This window comes from Arctopsyche grandis, chromosome 5 (genome assembly GCF_051622035.1).
Source record: "Arctopsyche grandis isolate Sample6627 chromosome 5, ASM5162203v2, whole genome shotgun sequence".
NCBI classification, from domain to species: Eukaryota; Metazoa; Arthropoda; class Insecta; order Trichoptera; family Hydropsychidae; genus Arctopsyche; species Arctopsyche grandis.
The window spans coordinates 7,601,410-7,607,409 of record NC_135359.1 but is presented as its reverse complement, the minus strand read 5'-3'; the positions used below and the strand labels follow the sequence as shown (position 1 = coordinate 7,607,409).

The 6,000-nt window shown below is 31.9% G+C and overlaps 1 protein-coding gene across 1 annotated transcript in view; it reads left to right on the top strand.

The window, feature by feature from the left end:
* Positions 1–373: 373 nt before the first annotated feature.
* LOC143911474 (ABC transporter G family member 20) overlaps positions 374–6,000 on the top strand; it is a 33,082-nt gene continuing 27,455 nt past the window's right edge. Inside the window, exon 1 of the mRNA XM_077430349.1 lies at positions 374–467. The gene's annotated coding sequence lies outside the window, so the exon portion shown is untranslated. The remainder of the gene's footprint in view (positions 468–6,000) is intronic.

Genomic DNA, 6,000 nt, shown 5'->3' with positions numbered 1-6,000 from the left:
GACAAATGTTTTCGGGAACGGGAACGGGAATTTCATACGTTATTGTGGCATTGCAATGCATGCCGGGTTCAGCTACATAGTCTTGAATAAATATGTACGACGATAGTTATTGAAATACAGGTAAGAAAATTATCAACATCTAGTATAATACACAGGAACTGATAAGTAACATTACATAATCGGCACGGACTGTTATATTATATTTAAACGTGAGACCTTTTTCCGCGACTCGCGCATTTTCGTAGATTTTCCGAAAGTGCGGGAAAAATCCGGCGAGACACAATGATGTAACGAACATGCGTCGGATGACAGTCGGGCATGTAGTTCAACGTATAAAATTCGCTTTTATTTAGACGATTGTGTAGAAATGTGGCACAAGCAAACCACACTCCGGAACCAGCTCCAGCGTTCAGCTCACCTCAGTCTTCGACCGACTTCAACACAACCAACACGCTTTCGCTCCCCAGGTGATATTTGCGTTACGCTAACACCTCCATACAATCATTAACCCTATGTTTAAACGCAAACAATTCCATTGAAGTGTACAAAACAACTCATCGGCTTTATTTTATTGCAAAATGTAAAATTTTCGAACGGATGTTTCATATTTTTTTCGGCTGGTTTCGGTAACAGGCTCGGCGCAATTCGTTCTGCGACGGCCAGCTATTTTTCGAAATTATTTTTTATTTATACATTCAACGCAAAAATTAACGTTTTTGTTGCGTAAATCAAAAGTTTATGATTCGATTTACATAATATGTATGAAAAATATTATTTTATTGCAAGCGATTTATATGATAATGAGATTGGATTTACAAAAAGAATATTTTCCTTGAGGGGTCCGATTTAATTGTGAATGTTAATAACTTTGACCAAATTTTACGGTCGCCGCGTTGATATTTCTCAAAGTTGAATATCATATGTATTGTGACATTAATTTGGCCAGAAGCAAATTTTAAGTATTGTAAAACTTGCGGAAGTATCTGAGAAACTCGATTGGGAAACAAACGCGCGCTCGCGCCTCAGTTTTTATTTTTCCTTTCCATAATTTTGCAAACGATTTTGAACGATGCCCGGTCGTTTGTTGGTTAAAATTATTTAATCGACATGGTTTACATTTTGGGATGAAAAATCCGGTTTTTTTTCTCTCAAATTATTATTTTTACTTTCGTTCGGGTCAGTGCGCGGTGTTGTGAAATGTGCACTGAATATGTTGCGAATCGCAGGCTCCGTGTCATAACGCGAGATAAAATAATGCAAATCGTGTTGATTGTTATATACATATATGTGTGTGTTTGTGTCACATTTTAGGTAAATTCGAAAATGAATATCGTACCGGTTTCACAATTCGAAATGAAATGATTCACATCGAATTGTACGCTTGTTTACTATGTGCTGTAACCGCATTCGTAAATGATTATATACAACATACATACTTTCTAGCGGATAATAACAATCCTGATCGATATTTGCACGCTCTGTTTACTTCAGAAAAATCCGCAAAAATCATCATTATATACAACCGAGTGTCAAAGTACATGGTGACACTTAATTTTGTGTATATTAAACGTGTTTAGTTTAGAACCAGTGTGAAAAATCCGCTTTGTTTAAACACAGAAAAAATATGTGAGTGTATAAGGCATTGTAAATATATAAAATAAATTACATGTTTATATTATATATATATATATATAAGTTGTGAAATTTAAAAAAAATTGTGCTTGCAAAAAGTGGGGCGTGAAAACATGATTTTTTGCTATATTTATTCAAATGCTTCCACTTTTTTTTTAATACATTAAAATAATTTAAAACAAATAGACTTTCTTATAATGAAAAGTTAACAAATTGAATTTTTAGTCACATGCTTGAATTTCTCATTTCCATTACAGTTTAAAGTTATCAAAATGCTTCAAATATGTATCCATCGAGCATTTAAAATTTGCGTAGTAATATTTGATTTGATTTTTAAATGCTTTTTATTATTACGAAATTATGTTCACAATACATCTTATATCTATTTTAATAGCTACTGATCTACTGATCATTTTCTATTTTACAATTTTAATTTAATTTGGTTAGTAATCACAGTATTATATTATTCTAATGTTAATCTAAAGCATAATAGGAAAAAGAGCTCAAAAACCTATTTACAATCCTTGTAGTAATATTTAAATTTAATTCAGTCTACGAAAATTTATAAATATTTATATTATGATAAAAATATAACATTAGCAGATGCACAAAAAATCAATTTTTTTCTTTTCTTAGTGTTAAAACTGGATAGCGGTAAATTCTTTGAACGGTTAATGCACTGCCTTTGTACACAGTTATATACATATTTACTCGTAAAAGTTGTATGTTTTGTTAATAAGCAAGTAAAATTTCAATAATTTTATAAAATAATATTAAATTTCATGCTTAACATTATTTTAAGAGTATGTTATATTATTTTCAAAATGATAGACGATTTTTTAACATTTTTTTCTACCCAATAATTACATTCATATGTTGTTATAATAGTAATTTTTTTTTAATCAAAATTCATGATCAAAAATTTACTTAGAATTTAATTCAATTATGAAATTTAAATACGGACTTCAGCCTATGCAATCATTCATATTTTTTTAGATAAAAGGTAGAATAATATAGTTTACAAAGCGAAGTGCATGTTTAAAGCTTGAAATTTTTTATAACAAAAAATAGTATGAATCAAAATTATACTTATATATCTATTAAATAGACTTGCCCTACTATATTTGATCATATTGCACTTAGTCTATTTGATCATATCGCACGTTACGAATAACAGTTTTAAGATGCTAAATGATTATCATCACGTAGTTATTAGGGATTGCAATTTACCGACAAATTTCATAGACCGGTAAACGGTAAATGATTTTTCCTACTATCGGTATACCGGTATTTACCGGTAAATGAAAAAAAATCGTGAATAACATATGTAACTGTTATGTGGTTACTTTTCCTAAAAACTTCAACCTAGATTGAATCGTTAATAATTAAAAATAAATCTCAGGTGAATAATGTCGTATAAATACATTCAAGTAAATTCGTAATAATAAATATATTTTATTTATCATTTTTTACTTTAAATAAATAAACATTATTTATTTATTAAAAATTTGGACCATTTGAAAGTTTGGATCATAATTAAAACAACCATCTGATCGCATTTATTTAAATTTAGTTGGTCTGTGTTGCCAGTGAATTTATCAATTTGAATTTGCCACATTTAATAAAGCTACATTTGAACCAGAAGCATGGCTCGTTGGTTGAGCTTTTGCCTAGCATCGAGAGGTCGCCGGGTTCGATCCCGTGAGTCGACCTCGATTGAAAGGAATTTATTCCGAGTATGTTATCTGTAATGCTTGGATATTTGTGACTCCAGGTTGATCGTTTCCTATCAGAGTTTATCTGATTTCATTGTTGAAACATTCCTCTATTAAATTGACCAACAACCATCTTACCTACTATGTCACCACTATTTGAGTGATTTAAGTACAATAAAATTGTATATATGTACAAGTTTAAATTCATTAATGTCTAGTTAATTCCGATTTCTTCTGTGTCTCGTAAACTTATTTAATAAAAATGCTGCATTGTTTGTGATTGGCCAGGAAGGCGCATTGGGATTTACCTGTTAGGCCTTCCTGGTGTGTAAAATATGTATGTAAATAAATAAATAAATATTAATACTGAAAATAAACAAATTCCAGGCAACCTAATCCGCAATCGCATCGATTTTTAATATAATGTTATGCAATAATATGACTGTGTATGTCCTTAATTCGCGTTCAAATAGGTTCCGGTAATTACCGATGGTGAAATTTTGTCGATTTAGGGCGAAATCAGACAGCGGTGAATGTGGCACGTGGTTTTTTTTAGATAGTTTTAAACATATAGAAAAAGTGTGACGTTCATGGCACGCGAGCATGGTATAGTCCTTTCAAAACGACACATTCCACCTATGTCGTTGAAATTATATGGTAGTATTTATCCTTGCTTGACAGTGATCTATACCAAAACGACCCACCCTTTGGACTATTTTCGGTAAAATTGTATCCTTGCTTAACAGTGATCGATAACGAATATGGGATACATGGATACAAGGATACAATTTTACCGAAAATGGTCAAAAGGGTCGTTTTATTTTATTACATTTTTATACCAGGAAGGCCTTACGAGTAAACCCCAATGCCCCTTCCTGGCAGTGGCGTAGCCTTTATTTCAGGCGCCCCCCCCCCCCATATATTCGGGTCTACGTGACGAGACAGAATGTTAAACGAGAGAAAACGAAAATATCGGAAGGCAAAGATCGAAAATCGAAAGACGTTAAGTCGAAAGATAAAAAAAAATGGTGCATGGTAAACGGTACATACTCACTTAATTTGCGCGAGCAGGATACAACAGGAATAAGAGGAACATGCTTTTCCTCCCGTATTCTGCGCGCGCACATTAATACGGGAGGAAAAGCCTGTTCCTCTTGTTCCTGTTGTATCCTGCCCGCGCAAATTAAGTGAGTATGTACCGTTTACCATGCACCATTTTTTTTTATCTTTCGACTTAAGATCTTTCGATTTTCGATCTTTGCCTTCCGATATTTGCGTTTTCTGTCGTTTAACATTCTGTCTCGTCACGGAGACCGCATATATTCATATTATTTCCTTACAACAAAATAACTTTCCAAATTAATAATTCATACCTTTTTTACGTATATAATATACCTATATATCGAAGTGCATTAATAGTCTAATCTGGACGACCAACAAGCAGTGCACAATGCGCATGCGCAGAAGGCTTTGTGCCTGTCGCAGATATAGTACCTGCAAATAGCCAACAATTCGCAGATATAGTACCTGCAAATAGCCAATAATTCGCAGATATAATACCTGCAAATAGCCAATAATTTGCAGATATAGTACCTGCAAATAGCCAATAATTTGCAGATGTAGTATCTGCAAATAGCCACAACCATTAATATTTCATACCTTTTTACGTATATATGCCTATATATCGAAGTGCATTAATAGTCTAATCTGGACGACCAACAAGCAGTGCACAATCTGTTTAAAGCAGGGGTCCCCAACCTTTTTGGGAAATGAAGTCTATTCCAAACTGAAATCACTCTGTTTGAAAAGAAGGAATCTCTGATCAATTTATTCAATTTTTTCTCTTTTTGGAGTCTTAAGGAGTGACCTCTAAGATGAGTGTTTTCATTGAAAGTAATAAGTTTAGACATATGACAATTATAATGATTATTTAATATTTAAGACTTCGATTAAGTCGGCTCTTATTCTTTTCGTCTTCAATGTAGTGAGATACATTATTTTCAATCTTTCGTTATAAGAAAGTGATTTAAGTAATAAATTGATAATAAAGTATTAAATTGTTAAATAAGTAATATATTGAAAATAAGTAATAAATTTGAAGTGATCAATTGAAAGATAATTTAATTTAGTATGATCTTTGTGCCTGATGTAAGCTAGACGTGGAAATATACTCCAATAATTATCTATACTGATTTTAAATCTTACTTGCACATTCATATTACTTTGCAGATCTTTCTGACTTTCTTGCAATTCGATATCAATATCAATTACATTCACACTAAATTGATCAATCACCCTATCTGGAATATTTAGATTTATAATATCATTAAATCTAACTTACATATCCTCATGAAGCTGCTTCAAATGTCCAATATATATGTAAAGATCATCATCTTTTATTTCATTAGAAATAGTAGCCAATGATGGAAATTGTGTCAACTCGCGTCGTCCAATATTTATTCGGAAAAAATTGAGCTTTTCAAAAAAAAGCAATAATTTTCCTTGTTTGTTTAACAAATTAAATTTCTCCAATATATCTGATAAATAAAATATATCGCATTTTACACCTGCTCTTGCTTGTTCCCAAATTGGTTGTCACTCATAAGGACACAATACTGTTCCAAAGTATAACAACACGATTAAGACGATTACC